Genomic DNA, 12,557 nt, shown 5'->3' with positions numbered 1-12,557 from the left:
AGCTAGGTGAAAAAAGGGCAAATTGGGTTGCAGCACTTCAGGAATATGATTTAGAAATTAAACCAGCAAAGATTGTTAAAGGTCAAGGTTTTTGCAGGTTATTGGCAGGAGCATCCAACATTCCAGAATCAGGTGATACAGATCAAACCGAAGAAATCAACCAGATAAGTATTATTGATTCTGAATCACAATATGCAGATTTAATCTTTTATTTGAAAAATGGATATGCACCTACTAACCTGTCTTACAAAAACAAAAGAGCCATTAGATTAAAAGAAAAAATTTTCACAATTATTGATGATGTGCTTTTTAGGCAAAATTATGATTCAATCTTATTAAGATGCCTAGAAAAACCTGAAGCACAAAAGGTCTTGCAGGAATTACATGATGGACCAGCAGGAGGACATTTTGGAGCTGATACAACAACCCATAAAATCATTCATGCTGGATATTACTGGCCCACTCTGTTTAGAGATGCTCATGAATATGTAAGGAAATGCCGAAATTGTCAAACTTCTAGTGGAAGGCAAAGAAAACCAGCTTTCCCTTTGCAACCAGTCAACATTGAACAACCATTTGAGCAATGGGGATTAGATATCATTGGGGAAATTACTCCTCATTCTTCCAAACATCATAATTATATCCTTACTGCTACTGATTATTTTACTAAATGGGTTGAAGCAATTCCTTTGAAGACAACAAATTCTGAGGTAATCATTGAATTCATAGATCAATTCATCATTACTAGGTTTGGTGTCCCAAATGCTCTTTTTTTTGATAATGCATCTTACTTTTCAAGCAATGCTATGTTTGATTTCGCTATTAAAAGAGGATTTAAATTAAAATATTCTGCCAATTACTATCCCCAGGGTAATGGTTTAGCAGAGTCTACAAATAAAAATCTGATTAAAATTTTTAAGCGAACCATCGAACAAAATCATAAATCCTGGCACAAATCCTTAATATTCGCACTATGGGCTGATAGGATAACGCAAAAGGATTCCATAGGATCTTCCCCATTCAACCTTGTATATGGAAAAGAAGCCGTACTACCGACAAATCTTGTTCTTCCTTCTCTAGCCCTAGTGCAGTTTATTGAGGAAAACCCTTCTTCTTCTATTCAACTTAGACATGACCAAATTTTAAAATTAGAAGAGGAAAGAGAAAAAGCAAAGGTTATTCATGCAAAACATCAGCAAATCATCAAGTCATCCTTTGATTTAGTCTCATCTGGTTCAAAACAATTTCAAGTCGGTGATTTGGTCCTGAAATGGGACAAAGCCCATGAGGACAAGGGAAAACACACCAAGTTCCAAAAGATGTGGCTTGGGCCATTTCAGATCTGTGAGAAGATAGGCCATTCAACCTTCATATTACAAGGTTTATCAGGTTTGAGAGATGCTCTCCCTGTTAATGGCCTTATCTTAAAGAAATTCTTCAATTGAGAAGGTAACCCCTTCTCCCCCCTTTTTAGAATTTTGTAGTTTGTAGGATCATTAGAAAATAAAGTTGTGAGATATCTACCATTGACCTTTGCTGTACTTGAAAGTGGCTCAAAACAGAGTAGGGTTGATATTTACTTTTAAAATAATAGAGATCTTAAACAAAAGGGATAATTTCTAGGAAGTTAGGTGTTATTGCATTCTGAAAACTACATTTCAATTTTTTTGAATGCTTCTCAAAGTTTAGAAATATTGTAAATCCTTTTATGTTTTTAAATTGGTCACAAAAAGGCTATCAATATCATAATAGAAACTAATCCAACTTCAACATCTTTAACTCTTACCTTGTCATCCATTTACTCTTAAGGAGAAAATTGTCCATCCCACTCACCAAAGCTTATGATTATTCAGAGTGTAATTCTAAAATATTTGATATAAAAGATAAGAGATCTTATTACAAGCCTGCTAACCATGATCATAGGGAAATAGTTTAACCGACATTACCATTACTGCATACCAAAACAAGGTAATGGCTTAGAATTATAAGACAAGGGGTCTCATCACGAGCCAGCTTGTTCGGTTAAATTACTACCAGTGAATGGCATTGTCACTAAGCTGGTCACCAAACCAGGAAAATGGCTTTTTATCTTACAAAATAGCAGAAAAGTGGAAAAGAAATGCAAAATATGAAAAGTATGTTTTGAATTCATTCTGATAATCATACTCTGAAATGAGCAGGACAATGGACAATAGCATGGTTAAAAAGGTATCCCTGTCGAAACTATGAACGTTTGCTGGCAGCAGAGGCTCTACCTATGACAAAGGAGTCAATTCTAAAAGCTGATTTGGAAAGGTTTTCTGTTTTATCATTATCAACCAATAGAGGCCAATTTAGAACTTAGAATGTATCTAATTTTAAACAAGAGAGGAAATTAGCAAAGATAGTTTTATTTTATTTGGAATGCATATATACCTAGTTATATTAGAATTTTCCCCTTTGATGAGAACTCTATTTTGAAAAAGTTTAAATATTTCCATACTTTTCAGAGATAACTGTTTCTTCCAGCGAATCGCCAATTGTTGTGCTCTACAACAACCCCCCATTTCATACCATTTTAATCATAAAACTATAATATGAAATGGGTCCCTTTTTGTTTTTAATTGGTATCATTCAAAAAGGTCCGAAAAACAAAATGAAAGCATTATAAAAAAACTTTTTGACAAACCAATTATTTGGTCTTATAATATAAATAATTAATCTTTTATCATTGCGATAAAGCGATCACAAGATCGCATATCGCAATGACAAAGGAATCATAACTTAAAGGCCCGTTGGTTTTCTCCAATGCGATGACATGCAGTAGGCTATCGGATATCGGCAATAATAAGTTCCTATAACAAAAGTGCCGCCCGCTCCGATGCGATGCGATTAAATGATTTTCACTCCGATGCGATGCGATCACGTCCCTTTCGCTCCGATGCATGCTTTTTAAAGTGCCCATACTCCCAATGCGATGCGATGCGATATCGCTATCGGCAATCAGGGATTTCAAAAGGTGTCAATACAAATATTTAAGTTTTCCCCGACACCCGATTGTGATAAAGCCAAAAGCGCAAACTTCAAAAAGTCGTTAAAGCAGAGGTATTACGATTAATTCGTATTTAAGGCCTTATCTTTCAAACAGTGATTCACCTGCACTCAACCGCCAAAACGCCCAAGGCACGCTTAAACAAATCATGCGGACGATAAGAGATATGATGAGCATTTAAAGGATTGACAGGTTTTAATGGCCATTTAATGAAATATTAAGCTTAAAAAAATCTTCTCATAGATTGTATCTGAGACCACTTTAAGTTAATCCCTCATCATGCATTGATCAATATATCTCACTCGTATTTGTTTTTGGTACCAATTCTATGTGTTACGCTTATTTCCACTACTGTGCAGAATTTTTCCGAAGTAATAGATTCAAGCAGAATGGGGAAGAAGTCTAAGAAAACCGCAATCGCTTCCACTGCACCAGCCACAGGACAAGCCGTCGCTGATCCAACAACTAAAAAGAAAGGATTAATGTCTGATACTACATGTTCAGGACTTGGCAAGACCACTTGGCAAAGTACCTATAATTTGATCAAAGCCGAAGAACCAAAGGTGACGACAGTGCAAGCTACAGCGGGTTCTAGTAAAAAATCTGATGGTACTTTGAAAGACTTGGCCGACTCTTTCCTTCGTCGGATAGCGGCTCGGGAACAAATTCTCCCATATACGGATGTAGTAAAGTGGGAAATTGAGGAAATCCCAATCACTGACAGAACTTTCTGCACCAGAGATGGGAGGATCTTCGGTTCATTCAAGGCTGATGATTTGAGGCAAATGTATCATTTGCCTGAGCCAGAAAAGAAGTACAACAAGGCATTTCTGGAGAAATTCCGAAGTGAGAACGAAACTGAGTCCAAATCCATTCGGAAATGGAGGCAAAATCCGGCAAAACACAAGCATGAAACTTCCGGTAAGTACTCTGTTGATTCTCTATGTTCTTCGTATTGTTATGGTGGGATAATGATGTGTAGATTGTGGGGGTTGCACGATTCCGCTAATTTCACCATAGAAATGGTTCCCTTGATGGAAGCGGCTTGTAATATTGAGATTATGGATTGGGCAACCATACTGTCAGATAAGCTAGCGACAACAGTTCTTAGTTTTAGAACTAAAACTTCCGTCTCAGAAAGGTTTATTCCCCCATTCTACTACAATGCTTATATACTAGATACCCTGTGTTTTAATTCTGAGTTTCCTGTACTCGGCTGGAGGTGTACTATGCAAGACCCCACGCCTATTCACATATACCATCAGAAATTGTGGAAAACCTCCTATAAGCACCATTTATACCAAGTCTGTAATGGCTTCATGTTACCCATTCATTATTCTATTTTTAATAAACCTGCTCCTAAGATTTCTTACCAAGCAGGGATTGATTTAACATCAATAGGAAGATGGTTCGGAGAGTAGAAATTTACTTATGTAAGAATTTTCGACAGCCAAGATGAACCTCATGACCTTCCTTTGTACATACCTGACAAACTTCTGGCAAGGGAGATAGCCTATCAGATTATTGCCGAAGGAGTTACACAAACTCTGAAGAAAAATAAGAAGCAGGTCTGGCCCTCCTTTCCTCTGAGATGTGGTGTCTACACTTTGCATGATTTCAAACATGCAGAAAAAGAAGCTACGAAAATGAAATCATTAACTCTAGCGACTCTCCCAAGTAGGCGATTTGATCCCAACAAAGTCACCTATAATGCACTTGAACAGGCTAAATTGACAAAGTTTGATCATATAGAAGATAAATTTGATGACCTGTTCTCTTCGGCTGAATCAATGTATCAAGTTAGATCACTGGCCATAATGGAATAAAAAGATGAAGGGTTAGTTGAATTCAACAGAATTAGAGAACAGAGGTTGCAAACTTTGCCTCTAGATCTGTTAGCAATAGCCCCAGCAACAAGACCAAGCGAGCCTGAACAACGACATACTAAGGAACCTCCGGTTACAACAAAAGAACAGGAGAAAGTGCAGGAGGAAGCCCAGAACAAAGAACAGGAGAAAGTGCAGGAAGAAACCCAGACTAAAAGGCAGGAACAGAGCAACATAGAGGTAAATGTGGATACTCAAATTGATCCCAAATTGCTCCAGGAATGGCAGCAATTTGATTCAATTATCAGTAATCTTGAGTGCTCAAAAGACACCGAAACTTCGAAATTGGCAGATACACAGGAGACCACTTCAAAACAGGTTCCAACTGGAACCAGCGACCTAACCAGTTCAAAGGAAGTAGAAATAATCCCAAAGGATCCCTCCGATCAAATTATTTTACAGATAGAAGAAATCCCTCCTTTGGATGTCTTCTATAGCCCAAGACACAAAGCTGTGGTAAAACGACAGAGGAAGAGGAGAAGGACTAATCAACCTTCCCTTTTCCCATAACAGACGGTCACGGGCAATGTGGTTTGGAAGGAGGAAGTCGACCCCTCGGATGACCTAACAAAGCTATCACAATATGCTGGAGCCTATTCGACAGCAACAATAGACAAGGCATCAAAGGTGAGTCTTTTATTAAAAACAAAAGACCAGGAAATCTTTTTATTGCAAGCATAGCTAACAGAAGCACAACAGAAAGCGGAGCAAGCAGAACAACAATTGTTAACACAACAACAAATAAATAATCAATTAACTCAACAATTGCGAGAAGAGAAACAGAGGATTGACCACATCGCAGTCTAGAAGCAGAAAGAGTTGTCTGAGGCCTTGGCACAACTCAGGGCAGCAAATGAACAAATGCTGAAGACAAAAGATGAGCAGATTGCTCAACTAACAGTGCAGCTTTAGAAGACAAAGGGCATTCCACAGATAGCCGAATTCAAATTAGAAGCATTATAGATAAATAAGGCATTAATAACACAAATCAAGCTTCTATATCAACAAATTTCCCAGGTGGAACCACTATGCGAATTGACGGCATCAATAAGTAAACAAACAGAAAAGGCTAGAACAGGATTGGATCAAGCTGAAGAAACATTAACTGAATTTCTTGACTGGCAAGATACCGATCAGGGACAAGCGACAAATTTACCAAGAATTTTAGAGTCACATAAAGAAATATTGTTTACAGAATGGCAGTCACAGTTAATGAAAGCAGAGAGGGAAATTTCAAGATGCAAATCAACCACAAGTAATTTGGTTGAATTGGTTAATAATACTCTCTACTTGTCAAATATGATTTCCCAATGCACTCCAGGTAAATTGACAGCTGTGAAAACATTGGAGCAGTCATGTTATCCAGATCTAGAGGAAAAGGGGAGATTAATTGCTGGAATTAACAGTTTAAAATGGGACACCTATTGGTTCTTCTTGGTAAAACCACACAGTCAAAGAGCCGCCCTCAAATGCCTTACAGATGCAATCAGGTATATTATCCCTGATATTCAGGATGCCACCTATGCCGCCCAACTTAACTCTCGCCTCAACAGACCACCCGAAGTGGAGCCAATGCTTGCGATAAGTCAGCTCAAGTTTAAAGGCAAACAGCCTACTTAATGATTCATGCCGCCGACTGCCAGGGTGCTGAGAAGAATATATTCAAGATCATTTGATACCAATTAAGTAGGATTTCAGTTTCATAGATAGTTAGTTTAATTTATTATTTATAGACCCTTTCATTGTTTTGGAAAGGGTCGTAAATTTTTGTACTTGACTTAAAACCTGAAGTTGCACTACTGTACTTCAGGCATATTCTTTTATAAAACTGGACCAATCATTCTGATTTTGGCAAAGAAGCTTTTATGCAAATGTGCACTACTGTCTTTGTTTGAAAGTATTTCTGCGTTAGAGGAAGAATTCCAAATAGCGTTTGATATTGGAGAGTGACTCGCAACTCATATGGTACTATTATCTATGTCTGAATCCATTCTTTTTATATGAATTGTTATTTGATCGCCTTTGCTATTATCGAATATATATATATATATATGTGTGTGTGTGTGTGTGTGTGCGTGTGTGTGTGTGTGTGTGTGTTTTAACAGCATTTCTTTATTCCCTCCACTATTGGATGTTTATGGTAATGCTTTTCTTTTAATCATATATGTATTGATGATATAAATGATGAGTGTAGCAATATTGTGTTAATCACCTTGTTTAACTATTTAAACAAAGTAATCCTTGAATGAGTAAATGTCCATGTTTATTAGATCGAGTCATCTACATGCCTGTTAATAAATGTAGATCATCAAGCGCTACACTTCAAAGTACAATAGTTCCCGGGATTAGTAGTAATTCTTTTTATTTCGCTGATAAATTAAGTTATTCGCCTATCATTAGATTAGTTAATCAATCATTCATTCATCCCGTTTATTCACTGCTGGGAAACTGGTCCCATTATCCCTAGTCGGAGCCACCATTCCAAACAGAAAAGGAGCTGTATTAAGGTCTGGACCGGGTGGTTATCCCCCAATGTTGATACAATGATTTTCGGGGCATCAACATGACCATAAAAATTCTTTCCCTTAAGCATCTTAGTAAATCTCACAATCTTGATGTCATTATGTTATAAGAAATGGCGTTCGATGGGCTAGAGCTAGGTAAATATTAGTCGTTCTCCACACTTGATGCAATCAATCTCTCAGGCAGTCTCCTCATGGGTTGGAACCATAAGCTTAGGGCATTGGAATCCACAACTTACAATTTTGTAATTTTTGTTCATTTTGAGATTAAGGAATTGGAAACATAATTAACTATTGCTAATATCTATGGTCCTTACATTGATCAAATTTCTTTGTGGGATGGCCTATCAGGGTTTGGAGCTTTCTGAGACCCAACACCATAATTGGAGAAGACCTAAACTTAATCTAATCTCTAAGAGAGGTTTGTGGAACCAATCTGAAGCCCAACCCTCTTAGGAGATACTTTAATTCTTTGTTTGGGTGTCATCAACTGGTCAACATTGAACCTCTCAAAATCCACCCATGGAGGAATTTTTGTGTAAATGACAATGTGGTGTCCAAAAGACTTGGCATATTTCTTATCTTTGCTAATATAATAAACTCTCTGATCATTTCTCAACCATGGATATCCTCTAGAGGATTATTTGATCACCTCCTTATCCTACTTCATGTAGTGCTTGACATAGAGAAACCTCCCCAGCCACTTCACTTCAATCACTCTTAATCCACTAAAAAAGATTTAAAAAAATTGGTGGAGGATTCCTAGATTCACCTTCACTTGTCTCACTCTGAATCATACATGGCCCAATTTGCAGAAAACATCTCTAGGATTATATCTACCACAAAAAGTTGGTCTATTCGATTCAAAGAGAGATAATGATATTAAGGCCATTGAATAGGACATAATATCCCTATATGATGCCTCAAGCAAAGTTTTTATGAAAGGGAACTTGGCCACCCTAAGAAAACTAGAACAAGAAAGTCAAGACTTGCTAGAAAAATAAGAGATTAAATCAAGATTAAGAAGCATTTCCATCTAGATCAAAGAGGGGGACAACAACACTAATTTTTTTCATATGTTTTCCTCCTTTTCAAAAAACAAAAATGCCACATGGGAAATCAAGAAGTTAGATGGCACTATGGCCCACTCCTTCCATGATAAAGCTTTGGAAGGAGTCAATCACTTTGAGAGGTCATTCAAAGATCCTACGGGCTATGTTATCTAGGAGATCTTGGAAGTTATCTCCAAGTTCGACCCAACCACCAATGAAGAAATGAATCAAGCACTAGAAGAGGAATTTCTTAAAAGTGTGGTTAGGGAAATTATTTCTCCTATGTAAAGAGGGAAGAGTCTAGGTCTAAATGGTCTCCGAGTTGAATTCTACTTGGAGTTTTTCAATTTTATCAAAGAATACATCTTGAAATTTGTCCTAGAATCCCAACACTTAGGAAAGGCTCTGGGAGCACTAAAATAAACCTTCTTCACTCTTATCACAAAGAAGCAATACAAGGCAACACTTGAGAATTACAGATTGATTTCTTGTTGTAATGTTATTTACAAGATTATCTCAAAGGTATTAACACAACATATCAAGCCTATTTTCAATGGCATCAACTCAAAGAAATTGTTTGGTTTCCTTCATGGCAGACAAATATATGACATATTCTCACTCACCTAGGAAGCCATCCATTCCATCAAGTCCTGTAAACTTGCCACACTATCCCTCCAACTAGATCTATCCAAAGATTTCAATATGTCAACTAGAAGTTCCTAAGGTTGGTGTTAATTCATTATTCTCATAAATATATCTTCCTTTTCTTTCTTCAAATTCTCTTTAGGTTTGAGATAAGGTTGTCTTCTCCCCATTCTAGTTTTTCTTTTGGTTGCTAAAGCACTAAGAAAACTAATACATGAGGCTATATCCACGTATGTTTTTAGAGGTATTGAAGTGGTTCCTAACCGTCACCTTTCCTACCTTCTTTTTGAAGATGACATCCTTATCTTTTCAGAAAGAATGATGGACGACTTATCAATGCTCATATCCATCATTGATCCCATCTGTGTTGCTACGAGAATTATGATTAACATTGAAAAATCCTTCTTTAGTCCCAACCTCTTGGCGAAAGAAAAATTCACCCAAGCAAGTTTCTATCTTCCATATCCCCATAAATCATTGGATGATGGATTTAAATACCTAGGATTCTTTCTTAAGTCATTTAGATATAGATTTGCTAACTAGTTATGGTTGTTTCAAAAAATTGGATCTCAAATCTCTTTTTCGGAAAATGAACTTATATCTAGAGGAGCATTAAAGAAATTTTGAGGTCTAAAATGTGCCTCAAAACAAAAATGTACAACCAAAATCAACTTTATAAGAACCAATAGGATTCAAGATGATGATGCTAACCATGGGGGGTGATTCACCAGTTTTGGAGTAAAAAAGTAAAAAGATTAAAAAATTAAAATATAAAAATACCATTTTTTTTTAACTTGTATTTTCAACTTATCTCCCTAGGGTTTTACTAAAATTTCGAGCAGGAGCACCCATTGGGTGCGAAATTTAATTCCTCATCCAAGGAATACCCATGTTGCATACTTTCGATGGACCCTTCTACACGAAAAAGGGGAAATACATGAAAAATATGATTATAATCACATTTTTCATGTATTTTCCATTTTTTGTGTAGTAGGGTCCATTGAAAGTATGCAACACGGGTACTCCTTCGTTGAATAATTAAAATCGCACCCAATGGGTGCTGTCACTTGAAATTTGAGTAAAACCCTGGGGAGATAAGTTGAAAATACGAGTTGAAAAGTAGTTTTTAATTTTTTCCCTCTAAAATTTGATGATGTAATATATCTTATTTTATTATTTCCACTATTATTTTATAATATTCCTTAGGAGGCCTATTTTATACCTCAAAATTTCTCTAATGGTAGTGTTATCTTGATCAAGGTGGTCCTTGAAAGCGTTCAAATGTATTGTTGCTCCATGGTGTATGCACCCAAAGGCATTCTAACAAAAAACTTGGAAGACATGTTTCCAATTTCTCTGGTTAGACACAAAGCATTTTGGTTGCATCCCTTCGGTAAAATGGGAAAAAATATCCCTTCTAAAGAATTTTTGAGGGTGGGGTTTCAAAAACATCTTCAATTTTAATAAAATACCTCATTGCTCATGGTCTATGGTGTCTAGTGCACAAATCCTCACTTTGGGGAGGATGCTTAAAGAAAAATATGTCCCTCCCATGTTCTTCTCAAATTGTTTTTAATATCTTAGAAAATTTACAAAGGGATCCAATGTCTGGAAAGCACTTATCCTTGCCTTTCCCCTCTTTGGGACTTGGATAATTTTGCAGATATGAAATGGAAATAAAGTCAAATTGGGATTATACCTATGGCTTGGGTTAGGTGATGGCTATAGTCTATTAAACATATTTATAGACTACCTTCATCAAACAAGTTTTTATGTTCTACTAGACACAAAGGCCCATACTCCACAGGAATGGGGACAAGAGGGATGAGAAACAACCACTCTGGGTCTGGCAGGAAAAAAAGGAGTTGATTGGGAAGCATATAACAATCTTCTCATTTTAAAATTTATCAAACTAAAAGAGGACAAAAAGGATGAGTCTATTGTGGTCCAAAGACCACATCAATAGGGACTTCACTGCTAAACTGGGTTATGAATCCTTCATTAAATCTCAATTTACAGGGGAAAAAAATGGGGGTGGAGTCCATTATAGAAACTCCACGCTTCCCTAAGTGAAAAATCACTTTCTGGTTAATTATTAACAAAAAGTTATTAACATGGGGAAATTTCATAAAAAGGGGTTGGGAGGGCCCACATTCCTGTCCTTTATTCAAATCTTTGAATGAAAATTCCTCAAATCCTTCAATTTTTTGTTCATATACAACACAAGTAATCTCCAAGGTGTTAATTGATCTAGACAACAAAGTTTATTGGTAATATACAAGATTGAACGAATGTTTCAAAGCAAGGAAAGAAAAGAGAGCCTCCAATCTGTTAGCGCTTGAAATTTCACCTCAGGCTGAGAAAGGTAAACTCCAAGGCAACATGAAACCACTTAGCCTCGTAGCTAGCCCTACGGGGCAGGAGAGGGCTCTCTCTGGTCTATCTCGGTAGGGATCTTCAACGGGCGAGATAACCAATGAGGAAACACTGATTTTAGGCTAGTAAACTGATAAAAGGTTTGATTTGGGATTTTTAGGGTTTTGGTGGAAAGTTGGGGAAAGGCAATTTTGGGTGCGGGGATTGGACACAGTTTTTGCAGGGGGTTCTTTGGGGCAAGGTAGGAGACTGTACTGATGCCTTTGAATTAAGTGAATGGATAGGAATGACCGGTGAGGAGCTAAAGAGAGCAAGAAACCTTCAAGGGTTCTCTTTAGACAGATGAAAACATAAATATTAAGCAAACTTAAAAGCAGAGCATGGCAATCATGAATTCTACTTTAACACTTCATTCGCCTAATTTGCAGAAGGAAAAGTAAGAAGATGAATCACATAACAAACTTACAAGTACAAAAAGAAACACACCATCGATACATGTAACCACAGGAATCCCAAAAAGGATTGCAAAACCCTGGTATTTCTTCCTTTGCCAAAATTGCAGAGATACAATGATTAATACAATAGAAGCTTCTCCCTCAAGAGTCCAACCCTCCAACCTCTAAAAATGACTAATAAAATACATAATATAGGCAAGCTAACACCTTTCCTTGCCTCTAGGGGTCAAGCTCATCCTTCTAGGAGCTGTTTCAACCAATTCTAAACTGAGCACTAAAATCTAGGCAGTCAAAACAACTTGCCTCTATAAGCTAGGAAACCAATTCATTCATTAAATGTTTGCTATTTCATGAATGAATCTTCTAGAATAGGTAAATAAGTGTCATGTCAACATGAAAATACATTAATTACATCAAAGAGGGTGAAAAATTCCATCACAAGTCAAAACTGGTCAAAGTTGGGCGAATTCCTGAGCTGTAGATGAAAAATTGGCAAACTTTCCCAACAGGTCGCGCCCTGATCCTGAACAGGTCGCACTACTTTGGAGCTGCTTTTGAGGCACTTCCAGGTGTCAAAATGAGGCAAACGT

This window comes from Pinus tabuliformis, chromosome 5_1 (genome assembly GCF_031772625.1).
Source record: "Pinus tabuliformis cultivar Carrire ecotype Pingquan chromosome 5_1, CPIR1, whole genome shotgun sequence".
Lineage (NCBI taxonomy): Eukaryota > Viridiplantae > Streptophyta > Pinopsida > Pinales > Pinaceae > Pinus > Pinus tabuliformis.
Note: the sequence above shows the minus strand (reverse complement) of the source record.